Source organism: Antechinus flavipes, chromosome 2 (genome assembly GCF_016432865.1).
Source record: "Antechinus flavipes isolate AdamAnt ecotype Samford, QLD, Australia chromosome 2, AdamAnt_v2, whole genome shotgun sequence".
Classification (NCBI taxonomy): domain Eukaryota; kingdom Metazoa; phylum Chordata; class Mammalia; order Dasyuromorphia; family Dasyuridae; genus Antechinus; species Antechinus flavipes.
Genome location: NC_067399.1, coordinates 549598395 through 549617378, shown reverse-complemented (window position 1 = coordinate 549617378; position 18984 = coordinate 549598395). Strand labels below are relative to the sequence as shown.

General features: G+C 33.9%; 1 protein-coding gene across 6 annotated transcripts in view; it reads right to left on the bottom strand.

Moving 5' to 3' along the window:
- APBA2 (amyloid beta precursor protein binding family A member 2) overlaps positions 1-18984 on the bottom strand; it is a 357128-nt gene that overhangs the window by 185073 nt on the left and 153071 nt on the right. For 5 of the 6 annotated variants that reach the window (XM_051980953.1, XM_051980958.1, XM_051980956.1 and 2 more), the window contains one exon: positions 18031-18086. The exons of the other annotated variant lie outside the window; for it this stretch is intronic. The gene's annotated coding sequence lies outside the window, so the exon portion shown is untranslated. The remainder of the gene's footprint in view (positions 1-18030; positions 18087-18984) is intronic. 6 annotated transcript variants of the gene reach the window in all.

Sequence of the window (18984 nt, the reverse complement as noted above, 5' to 3'; positions counted from 1 at the left end):
GCTCTCAAGGAGCTGACAATTTAAGGGGAAGAGACAAGAAGCAAACAAATATATACAAACAAGCTATGTACAGAATAAACGGAAATGAGAGAGAAAGCACTAAAATTAAGAAGAATTGGAAAAGGTTTCTTATAATAGGTGAGATTTTAGCTGGAACTTAAAGAGAGCCAGATAAACTAGTAGGAAGAAGGGGAACATTCTAGGCATGAGAGAGAGCCAAAGACATTCAATATGGAAGTGTCTTGCTCATGGAGTAGACAGGAGGCCAATGTCACTGACTAAAAGTACTATGGTTTTCAATGCCAAACAGAAGATTTTGTATTTGCTCCTGGAAGCCATGGGGAGCCATTGGAGTTATTGAGTAGGCTGTGACAAAATTGGATCTAAACTTCAAGAAAATCACTTTAGTGACCAAATGGAAAATAGATTGGAATGGGAAAAGACTTGAGGCAGAAAGACCCACCAGTAGGTTATTACAACAGTCGAGACACAAGGTGATATTTACCTTGTGATGAGAGTTTTATTTCAGTAGGGGTAGTTTCAGAGGAGAGAAGAGGACACATGTAAAAGATGCCGAAAAGATGAAATGTTGCAAAGGTGAAATGTTGCAAAGGTGAAATGTTGCAAAGATGAAATGTTGCAAAGGTAAAACAGGCCTTGATATAAGATTGGATTGGGTGGGGGAGTGAGAGAGGACTCAAGCATGACTCCTACTTTGTGAGTCTGAGGAATTGGGAGGATAGAGTTGCTCTTTACTGTAATAAAGAATGTAAGAGGAGAGGAAGGTTTAGGGGAAAAAATCAATTTGGTTTGGGACATATTGAGTTTAAAATATCTACTGGGCATCCATAATATAAGGTTTAATGTGATACCAATCATATTACTAAAGAATTACTTTCTAAAATTAAAGTAATAACAAAATTAACTTGAAAACACAAATCCCTATCCTCGCTCAACTAAATGTGTCCCAGGTGCCAAAATTCCTAATTACAATTGAATTCAGAAATGTTTTTGAGCAAGAAGAGCATCACTGGAATAAATGAAAGGCATCCCAAAATGGCAGAGGGAGCCAACCATATTATAACCACATTTTTCTTATATATAGACTTATCCAGGTTATTTTCCCCTGAAACAGCTTGATAGAGCAAGAATTTTGGACAAACTAATTTGATGATTATGTTTATCTATAAAAATGCCAGATAATTTACTTTAAGTGTATTAATTCTATAGCTTAAAGACAAAATAACCTTTGGGCAATATTTTTAAAATACATAATGAAATTATTATTATTTAATGTGATAAATATTTTTGGAATGACAATTATAATAATACTACTTAAATTACTTTTTGACATTATTATAATTTTCTAGTTTTTCAAAGCATTACAAAAACTGACACCAGACTTACTAGCTATATTACCACTGCCCCTAGGGTTCTCTTTGCATTGCATTTTTTGTGAGATTTTGGTCTCAGTTCTGCCATTAATTAACATAATCTAGACCAAATGCAGTTATCTACTGGATTTCAATATCCTTATATGTAAAATCAAAGGCATTGATCTGATGAAGTCATAGATCCCTTTGAACTCAGTAAATCAATGATCCTATTAATGTAAATTTTAGATGATATAAACTCAATTAATATCTAATTTATGAAAACTGATTTTCTACTATCTATAAATTATCTTTTTTACCTTATTAGGAAAAAAATCTGAAGCATATCTATTGACCAGCAAGGCTTAGCCAGTATAAAAAATATATCGATGCTTTCATTGAAGTCATATAACGTTTTATCATGAAGTGAAGGTGGCCCTGGGCTCTCAAAGAAAAGCACAATGGAGCAAGCACAAATTCTGGATGGTCTTGTCAAGGTAGAACAGATTTGAATGTGGGACTATTTGTCCATTGTCTAAGCATCAGTCTGAATTTTTATTTAGAGATGCATCACCAATGGGTGATAAGAATTTGTTTTAAAATCACAATAATTTATGACAACTATAGACTAAAGTTGGAAATCAATAATCTAAGTGTAGAGGTAGGAGGACAATAAACTTGTTTTTTTAAATATATGGATAACTGTATTTTGATATATGTGGTTTTTGCTTAATCCTATGCATGGTCTCTCATATATTTCAAAACCTTCTGAGAAGGGATCAATAGGTTTCACGGTACTGGTAAAGGGAGTTCATCACAACAAAAGTTAGGAACCTCTGAACTAAGTAATAGGAGGATTGTAACCTGAATTGGTAAAGAGAATACCACATGAATGATGCTACATAATTTCTGGAAATATTTATGAAGGTATGGGATAAACAAAAGTCAAAGTATTCTTAAAATTGCAGAATTTTAGATTTGCAGTGGAAAGTGAACCTCTGGTCTCCTCTTTGTTTTGTGTAGATCTGGTGCCAGTGATTTACTCTGGCATAATTGGTATACAGAAATACCCATCTCATTTCCTTTTTTTTCTCTGAGGAAAGATATATGCCTCTTTGCAGGGAATAGTAATGAGTGCATTCACTTAAATGACACACTCAGCATATTATATATTTCCAATCAGCTAAAGCAAAGGATATTAAAAAAAAAAAAAAAAGAACCAAGCACACTATCTGATGTAAAGAACTGGACTGTAGTATTTTAACTGAATTTTTAGATTGGAAAAATATTCCAATTGGTATTTTCAGGCTTAAAAAATTCTGGCAGTGCATACTTGGATCTTAAGGCTTAAGTGGAGTCTATCTGCATGCAGCTACTATCGTTATTTCATTAGGAATAGATTCAAGGAGCCAATTTCATTAATAGACAATTCCTAGAGGGCTGAATTTGGTGAATTTACTATGGTAAATGATTGAAGTTTGAGCTTCTTTAATGATTTGAATTCCATTTTAATTTGTAGGAATAGTTTCTTCTAAAAAAAAAAAATTCTTACTTCCATTTTTGTACTTAATACCAGGTTGTTTTTTTTTTTAAAGTCATCCTAGCCCTGCTCCAAACTGTTAGTTTTATAGTTTAGAGTTAGCTAGTTTGATGTCTTAAACTGAAGAAGGCTGAGGATATTTAAAAGCTATATTGTTGTGGGGTTTTTTAATTGAATGTAGTTACTCTGAGTGCAAGACCTGCACTGGAGGCTTCTGAAGAACTCTTCCATTTAATTAGAGCAGATTTCAGTAAAATGTTCACATTTCTATCTTCATCTGTCAAATTCCATTAAATTAGAGGAGAATGCTCAGGAATTTCATATTTCAGTTTAATAGTAGTTGATGTCTTGATTATTCAGTTTCTCTCAAAGGTTTTATGAAATACCACTTATAATAAGGGTGAGAAAATGGGGGGGAGGGAGGCAGAAATAGTCTCAATCCAAGGCCAGTTTCAAGATATGAAGACTACTAGTATAATCAGTAAAAATTTACAAGTAATCAAATTAACTCAAATGAAGGACTGATACAGACTTGATAAGTGAAAGAAATGAGTCATGTTCTCCCCACAAAAGAACATTAGATATGCAGCTTCAAACAATGAGTCAACAAAAATGTAACCCAAACACTAAGTCTTTAAGTATTTATTTAGTGTAAGCAGCAAGCAATATTTCTGCTATAATATTGATTTTTTAAACCAAAGATGAAGTTGAAAAGATGAGAAAAACTTCTAACAGAGAATGCTTATTAAATTATAGAATATTTCCTAAAGATAATGCCCTCTAAAGTTATGTAACCCTTGTCAAATAGAGAGGCCTAGTACAACGTAGTACAATCCAGAGGGAATGAATACATGCCTCTTAATGTTAGTCATTATTCAATTAGCTTTTCCTTTATTTTCTGCATTTGGTAAGGATAGAAGCTGGACAAATATTGATATTTGTTGAGTAAATTCCCTCTATGATCACAGAGCAGCATATTCTCTGTAATTTATAGTTGCAGAGAGGTGCCTAAAGCATTGAGAGGTTTGTAATTTGTCCAAGATTACATAGCTGGTATGAGTCAGTCTGGACTTGACCTATCTCTTCTTGTAGCCAATAGTAGTGCTCTATCTATTTTGTACCTTAAATTTACATATATATGCAAATGTAAATATACATTAACATACATCTAAATCTAAAGCAGCTAGGTGATACTAGGCCTGGAGACAGAAAGATATATTCCTGAGATCAAATCGGGCTTCAGATACTTCCTAATTGTGTGATCCTGCACAAGTCACTTAATTCTGTTTGCCTCAGTTTCCTCATCTATAAAATGAGCTGGAAAAGGAAATGGCCAAGCATAGAGTCATGAAAAGTTAGGCAAGACTGAAATAATTGAATAACCTTAAATCTATCATTTCTCTGTAATGGATAGCATATTTCATCACTGATTCTCTAGAATTGTGAATGATTATCATACTTATCATAGTTCTCAAAATTTTTCAAAGTTATATGTTTTTACAATATTGTTATTATGTAAATTGCCCTTCCATTTCTGTTCATATCTCCTCTTCTACCACTACCATGAAAATCAATCTCTCTCTCTCTCTCTCTCTCTCTCTCTCTCTCTCTCTCTCTCTCTCTCATATTCTCATTCTCTCTCTCTCTCTCTTTCTCTCTCTCTCTCTCTCTCATATTTTCTCTCTCTCTCTCTCTTTCTCTCCAGCTATCACTTGAACCATACTGAGGAAAGCCCACAAACTACTCTTCCCCACTTTTTTTCCCTCTATTATTCCTTCTTTTTCTAGCTTTTTCATTCTCTTCTCTTACCTTGCTTTCTGACTTGAAATCTACCCAGGTCTTCCTTATGTTGGGGAAAAAAGTCATTAGATGTGTTGTCCAAGGTTCAACTAGCTTCCTATTTTTTCCCTGCCATTTACCTTCAATTTTCTCAAATATTTGGTTGACATATATTGACTCAACTTCTTCTCCAGAGCTTGAACCCATCTCATTTGGACTCATATCCACTTCCTCACATTGTTTTCATCAAGACTTCATAGCTATGGACATTGGATGATGGGTAGGAATTAGAGATTTCTAATGGATTCAAGGTAAACAGGATAAGCAAAGGAATAAAAAAAAAGGGAAAGAGGGTAAGAGGATAACAAGTTGACCAGGAGAGAAAAAGGGTCAAGGATACCAGCAAGGTTTGGAGGCAAAGTCTGTGAGAATTGTGACCCTATTGACAGAAAGTAGTAAAAATTTGGATGGTTTCCAAGTGCACAGTTGCAGCTCCTTTTTTCCTCAGTCTCTAGTCCCATGTGTCCAATTATTGGTTTAAAAATTTCCACTTGGATATTCTCAAATCCAAAGCCTAAAACCAAATCAAGTTGATGACCAAACTGGATCTGCTCTCTAATTTCCTTATTTCTATTAAAAAATAGTCCTAACATTCCTCTAGTTATCCTGTTCCAAACCTAAGAATCATTTTTAATCTTCCCTCTCCCCTTTTCTTTGCAACCAACCAATCACTGAATCTTGATGATTTATTCTTCTTACACATCTATTTTTTCTTTTCCATTCCCACAGCTACCATCCTCTTTCAAGAACCTATCATTCTCTTGCTCAGGTTACTTACTATAAAAGAGTTCCAATTAGTCTAATTCTCCAGTTTTCCATAATCTAACCACTTTGCATATCACAGGTAGAAAAATTTTCCTAAAGTATCTTCATGTTACTCTTTTGCTCAAATACCTTTAATGCCTCTTAGTACCACACAAAGTTCAAACTCCTTGTTCTAACATTCAAGTATCTTTGCAACTTTGCTCAAATCTACCTTTGAAGCAATAGCTATGCTTTTCCCCACTGAAATAACCTCCATCTTCATCTTTCCTTAGACAAATCTATCCACCAACTAAAGCTAAATTCAAGTCCCTCTTCTTCCAAAATTTCTTAACCCGGTTAGTCAGCTAGTATTTATAAAGCAATTATTGTATGACAGCATTGTGGTAAGCCATGGGCATAAAAGAAAGGCAAAATACAATTCCTGCTTTCAAGGAGTTCAGAGTCTAATGAGTGACAATATGCAAACAATTATGTAGAAACAAGATACTTAAAGAATAATTTTGTCTCAGCAGGAAGGCACTAAGATTAAGAAGTACTGGGCAAGGCTCTTTATTGAATATGAGCATTTGAGTTCCACAAATGCTAATAGCCAGTGAAAAATCTCAGAATTTGGAGATGACATGTCCTGTGCGATTAGCAGCAAAAAGACCAGCAGCAAAAAGACAAACAGTGTCATTGTTTCATGGAGTACATGGCAGTGAGAAATGTATAAGAAGCCTGGAAAGGTAGAAAGGATTCAGGTTATAAAAGGCTTTAAAAGCTGAACACAGAATTTTATGTTTAAACTTGGAGGTTGGGGGTCATTAGAATTTGTTTAATAGAGGCTAAGGGAGGTAATATAATCAGAAGACCTGTACTTTAGGAAAACTAATCTGATAGATGAGTGAAGGATGGATTGGACAGAGGCTTGCAAACCACCAAGAAGGCTAATTCAATAGTGTAAGTATTGGTTGATAAAGGCCTCCACCAGGATGAATAAATATTTGTTGTCAGAGGACAAAAGAAAATACATTCAAGACATATAGTAAGGGACAAAGGAGTCATCTTGGGCTCCACCCTGGGTGATGAGAAAGGAGGAAGTTCAGAAGCAAGCAGCAACTGTATGGCTCAAATCCCAGGAACAGTATAAGGTCTCATTTTCAATTTCTAACCCAGTTTGAAGCCTGCAGGCAGAATAACCAAGCCAGGAATCCCAGACCAAAGGGAAGACATGCATTTCTATGACAATAAACCAGCAAAACTTCCCAGGTGGCTAATAGTGGCTGAATCCAGCAGCTGTGTGCTGTTGTTTAGATTGAGGTCCAGGTCAAACCTACAGAATTAAAACCAGGGGGCTACAATATTTCTTCCTGCATGAGAACATTTCAAGAGCACTGAAAGCTCCATCCTAAACTGTCCCAATTGGTGTTGATGTTCAGTTATTTTTTTCAGTTGTGACCTACTCTTCTTTGGAGTTTTCTTGTAAAGATACCCAAATGGTTTGCCTTTTCCTTCTTCAGCTCATTTTATACATGAGAAAACTGAGGCAAATGGGGGTGACTCCCCCACATAGCTACTCAGTCTTTCTGATTCTGAGCCCAGTATTCTATCCACTGTGGTACCCAGCTGCCCCAAAAGCTATCCCTGTGAACCTACCATTGCTTATGTTCACAATATCCCTAAGAAAACATCAATAAAATAGGCTTACACCTTCCCAGTCAGAAATGGCCTTAACAAGTTTGAAGTCAGGAAGTAAGCTGGAAGAATAAACAAACAACACATCCCCTCCCCCCAAAAAAAGAATTCTGCTATGAAAAGATATTATGGTAACAAGGATTCTCAAGATCCAAATCTGGAATAAGAAAATGACTAAAATATATACAAGTCAGGTCTAAAGAAAACATCATAGGCAGAAATTCAATTAGATTTCCTATAAGAAATGAAGCAGACGTTTTTCTTTAAAGATATTAAACATTATAATGAAATGAGTGTATTGGAGGAAAATATTGAAAAATAAATAAGAGCCATGGGCAAAAATTTAAAAGGAAATTAGCAGTTTGACACAAGAGGTATAAAACCTTGCCCAACCACAAAGCCATTGAGAATCAGAATGGACCAAATAGAAGCAAAGACTCCATGAGACAACAAAAAATATTAAAAACAAAATCAACAGAATAAAAAAAATAGAAGAAAGTATAAGATACATAATGAAAAAAAAACCTGAAAAACAAATCAAAAAGAAAAAAAAAAAAGAATCATCATATTATCTGAATGCCATTACCCTCCTTCTTTCCCACTCCCTCCCTCCCCCCCCTCCCCCGTCTCTCTCTCTCTCTCTCTCTCTCTCTCTCTCTCTCTCTCTCTCTCTCACACACACACACACACACACACACACACACACACACACACACACACACACGGAAATATGACAAAAAGACCACAGCTGTGTAAAAACTTTGATGTTCAAACTACAGAGTTAAGAGAAAAATAAAGGTAAACACAAATAATAACAAAGAACTAAAAGATAAATTGCTTATATTCTTATATTCTAACATGGTGAGATAAGATATATTCCTTCTGAATCCAATGATCATCAGAATTGAGAAAGGAAGCTTCAATTAGACAAAAGGACTAAAAATGGTTCTATTATGTCTTTATGTTCTTAAAAGAACAGAAAGGGAAAGGAAAGGAATACATTGGGTCATGGGGTAGGAAAAGAGGAAAAGAGAAGACTAAGGAAGATTATCTCATATGATCAGAGTAGCACAAGGAGAAATCTGTATAAACAAGGCGGAAGGACTGATATTTTAACTTACTTAACTGATTAATAGAAGAATACATACATAAGCACACAGATGGTTACAGAAATACATTTCACTCAGAAAAATGGGAGGGAAAGGGAACATAGGAGAAAGAAGAATTAGGTTACCTTAAGATAGGTATTAATTCTAAGCAAACAAACAAAAAAAAAAACAACCTCTATGAATATTAAAAAATATTTGGAGCTTTTGTTGTGATCAAAAAGAATTGTAATCTAAAAATATGTTCATCAATTAGGGAATAACTAGATTATATAATATATAATTGGGGAACAACTGAATCATGTAATATAAGGGATGATTTCAGAGAAACCTAGGAAAATAGGGATTAAAAAAATACAACTAATACTGAAGAGGAAATTCCACCATTATTCTTCTCTGCTCTAGGCTCAAATTATTAATTTATTATACTACCACTTATGCTATTAATTATATACTGTCTTGTTACATCTCTTGTATTTCCATCTTTCTTATTAACTCTGGTATTATTAACTTTTCATTAATTTATACCTTGTCTCTCCAACTATAGAAATATCTCCACATCCCTGATAGCATCTAACATAGTCCTTTTCCTAAAGTAGGTATGCAAACATTTGATTGCTTTATTAGCTTTTCAAATATCTTGCATACCTCTAGAGAAAGGATTTTAAAATGAAACCATTACAATAAAAAAAAACTGTTGTACAATGAAATCTGTGCTTATGTCTCCAATCTTAATTCAAAAAGTTACAAGTTATAACAATCAATTCAACCAAAATGCTTAATGTCTAACAGGAATAGTAATAACCATTACAGCCATGTTGTTAAGCCAAAAGAATCTAGTCACTGAGAACCAACTATGCCTCTTATTCTGAAGGATATTTTACTTTACCAATGTCCTCTTGAAATAGACCCATCAATGTAGAATCCAAATCATCACTGGTACCATCTCAGGAGTTAACTGTCAGAAAGTTAACAAACACCATTTTCTCAAAGGAATAGAAACTCGCTTCCAAGTTCAGCACTTTGGACTTAATTTGGCTCTCAATCTGTTGCTAGTACTCTTGAGATGCAATAACTTTGGGAAACAGCATGATATAGAGAAAGGCACAGGACTAGAAATCAAGTAACTTGATTTCTAATTCTGGATCTGCTACTAATTGTCTGTATAAAGTTGGGCAAATCTCTTTAATTTTAAAAATATTTTATTGATTATTGTTTTTGATACTATCACTTTTTACTGGTTCACCATCCCTTGGTTCTTTCCTTATATGAAATATAATCAAGAAAAACAAATTAATATTTGATCCATATCAGAATATGTAAAACATTCCATATTCCTGTTTACTTTCTCTGATGAGAAGTAGGTGCCTGGCTAGTCCTTTAACTCTCTTGGGCCTAAGTCCATAGTGGAGTTGAGCCAGGTGACCTTCCTGTTTTGAAATTCTAGAATCAGTTCACAAATCCTAACTTCTTTTACTAAGAATCATGGAAGTTACAAAAAAAAAAAAGAAAGAAATCTTTTTTTCAAACCAGTTTTAATAAATGAAGATTTGAAACACCATATTGTACCAATTATAAGAGAACTTCAAATATGATGGGAATTTGGTTTTCAATAAAGAGAAATTTGGAAAATGTACTGGAGAATGAAGGTGGGGAGGTAAGAGTATTCTATCACATGAAATACTTTGTGAAATTGTCTCCTCCTTCCTTGAGCTTTCTGCCTACCAAGAATATGGCTTATGTTACTCTAAGGTGAGTTAAATACAACTGTTCCTTAGCAACCCCCTCAGCAGCTTGTACTTGCTCTCTACATGGCCCAATGTCTATTCCAGATCAGAGCATTTGAAAAAAGAAAGAAAACTTAATGAGACTTCTAAATGGAGAGTCAAAGAGCTCCCTCCACTCTGCCACCCCCATCTTTCCACTTGCTCAGTCTCTCTCCTGTAAATACTTTCAAGTCTCCCAGGGCTATTTGCCCACAATATTCTCAATGATATTTGTGAAAATAGCAGGAACCAGCACCTCCCATTAAGTTTTTGTCAAAGGCTCAGATTAAAAACTCCAAGCTTCAGGGCATTTCATCATTTAACAGAAGGAGTGTTATCAGATTAAATTTTTAATTTTTAAATAACACTAATTCACATAAGGCTTTAAGGATTTACATCACTTTAAGGTTTACAAAAATACTTAAAAACAACAAGCAACTATCTAATATTTATAGCTCATCCATATTTGAACTAATGGGATTATATTTGTTTTCCAAAAAAAAGAAAAACAAATTAATCAAATAAAAGAATCAGGAGTTCTCTGTCAAGTTATCTTTAAGGACTACATTTCATTGACTCTTCTGCTCCCCCTTCAGGATGCCACTTTCTCCCTGATTCTGCCCCCCATTCCCACCAATACTCTATATGTACTATTATATGCTCTTCTATGTTCATGTTGCCTGTCTCACCACACTCTCAACAGAATGTAAGGTTAAAGACTGTTTTGTTTTTGTCTTTATCCTGGTGTCAACATAGTGCCTGGAATATGGAGAATGGGACCAGGGTGAAGGCTTGAATTCCTAGCTAAGAAAGTCCCTTTTACCAGTATAGTTTGATCTTTGATGCCTTCTTTGCAAATTATACTCATAGAAAACTACTCAAAGATGAGCCAAGATAGCAGAATAAAGGCAGCTACATAAATTCTTTAATTTCCTTTCAAATATCTTAAAATAACGACTCTAACAAATGCTAGAGCAGCAGAACCCACAAAAAGGTGGAGCAAAGCAATTTTCCAGCATAAGACAAGTTGGAAGGTTGGCAGGAAAGGTCTGTTGAATCAAGGTGAGAGTGGAGCACAGTCCAGCACAAGCTGTACCAGCATAGCCCTGGCCCCAGAAAACCAGGAACAGGCCCCATGTAACTGAATTCATGTCAGCAGACAGCTTCCAGAGCTCTCAGACCACAGACAGCAAGGGAGTCAAATGGCACTAAAGCAAGACTCTATTGCTTTGCCCATACTCATACCAGGGTCAAAAATCCGAGATGACAATTCCAGGCCTAGAAGGATCCCTGGCACATCACAGCCATAGCCACAATTGAAGAGCATCTTCCAAACAGTTCCAGGGCCAAAAAAGAGTGCTTTTGGTCATTCAGATCAGAACACAGGCTGGAGAGTAATAAACATATCTTTCATTAGATCATACCACCATGAAAGAACTGAAAACTTAAAGGTCTCTAGAAGTATCTCTGAAAATAGATGCAAAAACTCTGAAGCTTTGGACAGTGCTCCCTGCATTCTGTAAGCAGAGCCCTACTTTGACAACGAGTTAAAAGACAAATAATAGGCTGGGGAAATAAGCAAACAACAGAAAAAGATTCTCAGAAGAATCTCAGAAGATTCTCAGTAGAACATAACAAAGTTAAAGCTCCCACAACCAAAACCTCCAAGAAAAATATAAATTGGTCTCAGGCTATGAAGAAGTCAAAAAGGAATTTGAAAATCAAGTAAGAGAAGAAGAGGAAAAATTGAGAAGAGAAATGAGGGATGCAAAAAAAAAAAATCATGAAAAACAAGTCATTGGTAAAGGGGATGAAAAATACTGAAGAAAATAATACCTTAAAAACAAACTAAGACACATGGTAGAAGAAGTACAAAAAGTCAATGAGAAGAAGAATGCCTTAAAAAGTAGAACTGGCCAAGAGGAAAAAGATATACAAAAATTCATTGAAGAAAAACTTTAGAAAGTAGAATTGGACTAATGGGAAAAAAAGATGCAAAAGTTCACTGAAGAAAATATGGAAACTAATCACTTTACAAGAAATTAAGAAATAATAAAACAAAACCAAAAGAATAAAAAAAATAAGACAATAAAATATCCCGTTTTTTTAAAAAAATAGACACAGGAGAGACAATTTAAAAATTGTTGGACTAACTGAAAGCCATGATCAAAAATAGAGCCCAAACATTATCTTTCAAGAAATTGTCAAAGACAACGATATTGTATGAGGACATATTTTGATGGAAGTGGATTTCTTTGACAAAGAGACCTGAGTTTCAATTGATAAGTGACGGACAAAAGCAGCTACACCCAAAGAAAGAACACTGGGAAACGAATGTGAACTATCTGCATTTTTGTTTTTCTTCCCGGGTTATTTCTACCTTCTGAATCTAATTCTCCCTATGCAACAAGAGAACTGTTCGGCTCTGCAAACATATATTGTATCTAGGATATACTGAAACATATCCAACATATAAAGGACTCCTTGCCATCTAGGGGCGGGGGTGGAGGGAGGGAGGGAAAAAAAATAGGAACAGAAACGAGTGTCAATATAAAGTAATTATTAAATAAAAATTAAAAAAAAAAGAAATTGTCAAAGAAAATTACCCTAATATTCTAGGACAAGGAGATAAAATAAAAATAAACAAAAATCCATCAATCACTTCCAAAAAAAGATCCCAAAATGAAAACTCAGAGGAATATTATAGTTAAGTCTCAGAGCTCCTGCGTCAAGGAGAAAACACTGCAAAAAAGCAGCTAGAAAGAAACAGCTTTAGCATCTTGGAGCCACAGTCAGGATAACACAAAATTTAACAGCTTCTACATTAGTGGTTTGAAGGGCTTGGAATGTGATATTCTGGAGGGCAAAAGATCTTGTATTACACTCAAGAATCACCTATCCAGCAAAATTGAGTGTAATCAATCCTTCAGGAATGAAAAATTGAAATTCAATGAAATTTCAAGAATTCTTGATGAAAAGACCAGAGCTGAATAAAAGCATTATTTTTCAAATACAAGACTCAAGAAAAACACAAGACGGTAAACAGGAAAAGGACTTACTAAGATTAAACTATTTACATTCCAACATAGGAAGATGATACTTCTAACTCATAAAAACTTTCTCATTATTTGGGAAGTTAGAACAATTATATATAGACAAAGAGCATAGGTATTAGTTGAATATGAAGAGATGATATCTAAAAAATAAAATTAAGAGTGATAAAGTAGAATGTAGTGGGACAAAAGAAAAGGGAGAGGTAGAATGGGGTAAATTATCATACATAAAAGAGGCAAGAAAAAGCTTTTAAATGGAGGAGAAGAAGGAGGAGGGAAAGAGGACGAGTATATCTTATCAGAAATGGTTCTAAGAGGAAATGGCAAACATACTCAAATGAGTATAAAAATTTATCTTACCTCCAAATAGTAAGAAGGAAAAAGGATGGGGAGGGAGGTAAAGAAAGAAGAGCAGATTAGGGGAGAGGATAGTCAGAAGCAAAACATTTTTGAGTATGAATAGGGTGAAAGGAGACAGATAAAAGGATAAATGGGAAATACTGTTAGCAAGAATAATTGTGGGGGAAAAACACTTTGAAGGAAGTTTCTCTGATAAAGATTTAATTTCTCAAACATAGAGAATGGAATCAAATTTATAAAAGTAAGAGCCATTACCCAATTAATAAATGATCAAAAGATATGAACAATTTTCATATGAAGTAATTATAGCTTCTTACAGCCATATGAAAAAATGCTTTAACTCACTATTAATTTAAGAAATTCAAATTAAAACAATTCTGAAGTATTACCTCATACCTATGAGACTGGTTAATAAGACAGAAAAAGAAAGTGACAAATGTTGGAAGGGATGCAGAAAAATGAGACATTAATGTACTGTTAGTAGACTTGTGAACTGATTCAACTATTCTGCAGAACAATTTGGAACTATGCCCAAAGGGCTATAAAGCTATAAATAACTCTTTGATCTAACATATCCACTACGAGGTCTATATCTCAAAAGGGATTAAAAAACAAAAAGGAACAGAAATTATATGTACAAAATATTATAGCAGCTCTTTTGGGGGGCAAAGAATTGGAAACTGAAGGGTTGCCCATCAATTGAGGAATGGCTGAATTAATTGGTGGTATGTGAATGTGGTGGAATACTACTGTGATATAAGAAATCAGCAGCCGGATGCTCTCAGAAAAACCTGAAAAGACTTCTATGAGTAAATGCAAAGTAAAACTGTGTATAAAGTAACAGCAATATTATAAAATGATCAGCTATGAATAATGTAACTATTCTCAGCAATACAATGATCCAAGACAAATTTGAGGGAGTTATGATGAAAAAATACTGTCTATATTAGTGTCTGAATGAAAACTGAAGCATAATTTTTTAAACTTTATTTTTCTTGAGGGTTTTTTTTGGTCTTTTTTTCACAATGTAATTGTTATAGAAATGTTATACAAGATTGCACATGTATAATCTACACTAAATCACTTGCATTGTCATTATACAGGGTAGAGAAGGAGAAAGAGAGAGAATCTAGAATTGAAAATTTTAAAAATGAACATTAAAAATTGTTTTCATATATAACTAGGGGAAAATAATAAACAAAAACATTAAGCAAAAAAGTTATCTAGAACACTGAGAATTGTCTAGAACCTGAGGGTTCCTCTGATGTCTTTAAAGATACAAGTCAAATCCTATCTATTATAATCCTTCCACCTAAAAATGGCATACTTTCTCAGAATTTCTTTCATATACTCTTGTATATTTTGTATACATTTAATTGTTTATATGTTGTCTTTAAATTTGAAGGCAAGGACTAATTTTGGGGGGTTTCTTTGTATAATCACCACTTAGCATGTAACTAGCACACAGTAGGTATTTAAATGTTTGTTGGCTATAGTGGGGAACTTGTGACTTGCCTAGGATTGTCAACATGTGTGAGAGATGGGAATAAAAAGCAAGTATTGCCATCCTCAAGGCCAGCTGTCAGTTGGCACAAAGTAAATGCTTAATAAATCTCTGGATTGAATCTCTAGCTTTATTTCATACAACCCATGTCCCAAATTAGACTCCAAATTATTGCCCAAATATCATATCTCATCTTGGCCTCCATCTTTTTGCACAAGCTTTTTTCCATACTGACGATGTCTTTGTTTCTTATCCCTAGCTCTATGAATTCTTGTTTTCCTTTGAGGTCCAGATCTCAAGCTATGTCCTCTGAGAAGTTCTCCATGACAGTCTTAGTTACTAAGTATTATCTCTTTCCTCAAATATTTTTTTCTAGAAACTTTTTTTTTGCATGTTAAAACTATGTAATTCAAACTTTCCTGACAAATTGGGCTATGATAGCATAAGCACTCCCAACCAGGGAGATGAAGTAGTTCTAGAAATATCAGATTAACTCATTACAAGTAAATAAATGTTATTTTTCATATAGAAATTTTCCTGGCAGCCTATAGAAGAAATTCACCAAATTTCACCATTTTCCTTCCCCCCCCCAAATTAGATTCACTGGCTACTGATATTCTAACCAACTAATTAACTCATCTAATGAAATAGGCAAGACAGATAGTATGTGACATAGTACATGTAATTCAACTCAATCTTCAATAGTTTATCAAATATTCCTTGTGAATATTGATGAACTAACAAAGCCAATCAGGAAGAGAACTATGGACATTGTCTTAACACTTAGACCAGGTCTCTCTCATCTACACAGTGTCAAAAAATGCTACTTTTTACTTGCCCCTTCTCTGAAATCAGATCCTCTACACCCAATCACAGTACAGTCTAGAAATAATGAAGAGGAAATAAGACTACAATTCCTATGGAATGAATGGCAATTTCAGAGGAAAAGAATTGTGTTTTTCAGTATAATATTGAAATGGAATGTGTATATGCCTGAAGTTGGAGAAGGGAATAGACTCTAATAATAGGTTTTATTCTTCCCATCACCATAACTCACCAAATACTATTGAATTGCATGCACATATTTGACACTAATTTTTCATATTAGAAGAGGAAATTACAGGTGACACAAGCTATTTACTGTGTTCTCACTGAGTTTCCTAAAAGGTTTGCATGTTTACTAGCTGTTTAAGGGATACTGTGCAGATTTTGCTATTTCACTTATGTTGTTTCACCATGCAGAGTACACAATTTTCCTTAGAAAATTTCTTAAGCTCTGTTTATTTATTTATTTGTTGGTTTGCTGAGGCAACTGGGACTCACCCAGGGTCACATAGCTAGGAAGTGTTAAGTGTCTGGGGTAACATTTGAACTCAGGTCCCTCCTGACTTCAGGGCTGTTGCTCTATCCACTGCGCCACCTACCTGGTTCCTCTCTGTTTATTTTTAATAGCTTATGTGCTACCTAGAGTCATAATGGTTCTTCTAAAAAAACTAATTCATAATTAATACAAAAGAGGAAAATAATCACACAGAGGGAATGAAGATCTAAAATCCTACAGAGAAAGAAAAGTTTCATATAGCTCCCAAATGAGACAATATTCGATTTCAGTTTCCATGAATAAAATATGGGGGTTAAAATGAGATGTTTAAGTTAAAACTTGTTGAGTTTAAAAAAAGTTGAGCAAGAACTACTTTTAAAAAGTATCTTAATGATAAAGTAAGCAAGTAGGAAGAGGGAGAAAAAATGAAAAAAAAACAAGAAATAAGAAATAGGAGAAAAATGAGAGAAAAAAATGAACTACAGAATGTTAGAGCTAGAAGGGAATTTAACAACAAACTCATGTTACATATGAAGATATTGAGGTTTAGACAGCAGCATCAAACACAAAGTCTGTGGAACCCATGCAGCCCCAAACATTCCCAAGTATTGCCCCAAACCATATTAAAATGTAATTAGTAAATATTTAACTAAATAATTCATGTGGAATGCAGGAATCCTTTTGTAATATTTTTGTTGTTGTTCAGTCATTTCAGTCATCTCCAATTTTTTGTGACTCTATTTGGGGCAAAAAGGATTAAGTGACTTGTTCAGGGTCACTGAACTAGGTCTCAATTTCTGAGACCAGATTTGAACTTAGAAAGAGAAATTGTACTGACTTACTCTATCTCCTGTACTACCTAGTCACCTGACTAGTATGTAGTGATTCATTTCTATGTGAGTTCAATATTACTGGTCTAGGGCATACAGCCAATTAATAACAGATGTAGGACTAGAACTTCTTGTCTTCTTATTTCTAATCCAACAGTTGTTCTACTATAATAATAAAGAGAAAAGGATTCTAGAATAAAAAATGATAGAAATATATTCTAAATTTATATGACTCAAAAGGCCTGCACTTATAATTTCATGGGAGAGATTAGATTCCCCTTTCCTGATGTTGTTACCCTTTTAAGAAGAAAAATCTCTCTTTCAATTCAACTGCTTGGCACTTCATATATATTTGTTCATCACACAAATAACTTTAGGAGAACTAAATTGTTTTTGAACAAATTTGAGATTCTACCAAAAGCTAGCAAGATATACTTTACGTTTAAATTGTGGTCCATCCACTATTTTGAAACAAATGTTGGGCAATGTTTCCAAATGGTTATTTCATCTAAAAACAAGCTGTATTTCAGTCCTATTTGGTACATGGTGGGGAGGTTACAGAAACATGTGATTGTATGAATTACCATTAGAGGAGTTAAGACACAGAAGAGAAATCTGTGATCATAAAGTCAGTCAATACCAGTTGCAAATAAGACTTACAAATCCATACTCCTAATCTTTGTAACTAATCAAATAAAAATACAACCATGAATCATTTTATAAAGTAGAAAAAATATTAAATCACATGCTAATTATCTTTATTCTGTCCAGAAAATGATATTGCCATAATAATAAAGTTCAAAATGATTCTAATAAAGTAATGAATAAGTTGTTTCTAATATATCTAGAATAAAAAAAAGAAATTTCATTTCAAAGAAACCATCTTCTTTCTTTCTTACCTATAATTGAGTAGTGTGGGTAATGCCTTCAAAAATCTCGTGACAATGAAACCTTCCTGGAAGAAATTTTAAAACAAAGAATTACTTTTGTTTCAGAATACTGATATAGGATATTTAATATCAGCTGAACATTTTAATTTTGAAAATTTAAATAAGTCAACTGCTTTGAATTATCTTAAAATGAGAAATTCTAATGAGATGAACAGAAATCATTGTGGACTAATAATAATAAAAAAGTTTCTATAACCATTTATCATATAATATTGTCTTAAAAACATTGATTTGCCAATGAATTTGTGCATCAGAATGGAATTAATAGATATCCTTTCTTTAAGAAAGTTATTCTTTAAACCCTTATGAATATGTATGTTCCAAAAATAACAGAAGTTAATGCCCCAAGCCTAAACTCTATTTTGCAGGACTGTCAAGATATGGAGGAGAGGGAGAAAATGAGGAATGAAGTCATCTTGTCACATTTTTTTCAAGAGATTAAATATATTCTGACATTTTTCAGTGGCACTTAACAGTCACAGAGGGATATTTACTTTCTCTCTTTTCTTCCTTTCCCTCTCAGAATTACATTTGATTCTACTGACATATAAGGAAGCAACCAATTATAAGTCTGGGCAAAATGGCAGCAACAATAATGATGTTAATAATAATAAAATTGTATTGAATAGAATGCTTTAGGGTATGAACATATTGTCTCACATCTATGGATCTTTTTGCAACTAGAAACTTAGGAAAAAAGATACCCAATTTCAATTTTCTCAAAAATTTCTGGTGACTAGCAGTAAGTCTTTCTCATCAAATCCTAAAGAAAATAATAGGACTCTTCCTTCTTGCTGGCAAATAAATTATCACACATTTGGAAAAAGTATGCTTAAGACCTGTCAGTTATCCCACAGAGATATTCATTCAAATCTGCCAATTCTGACTTGGTGACTAGAGGGA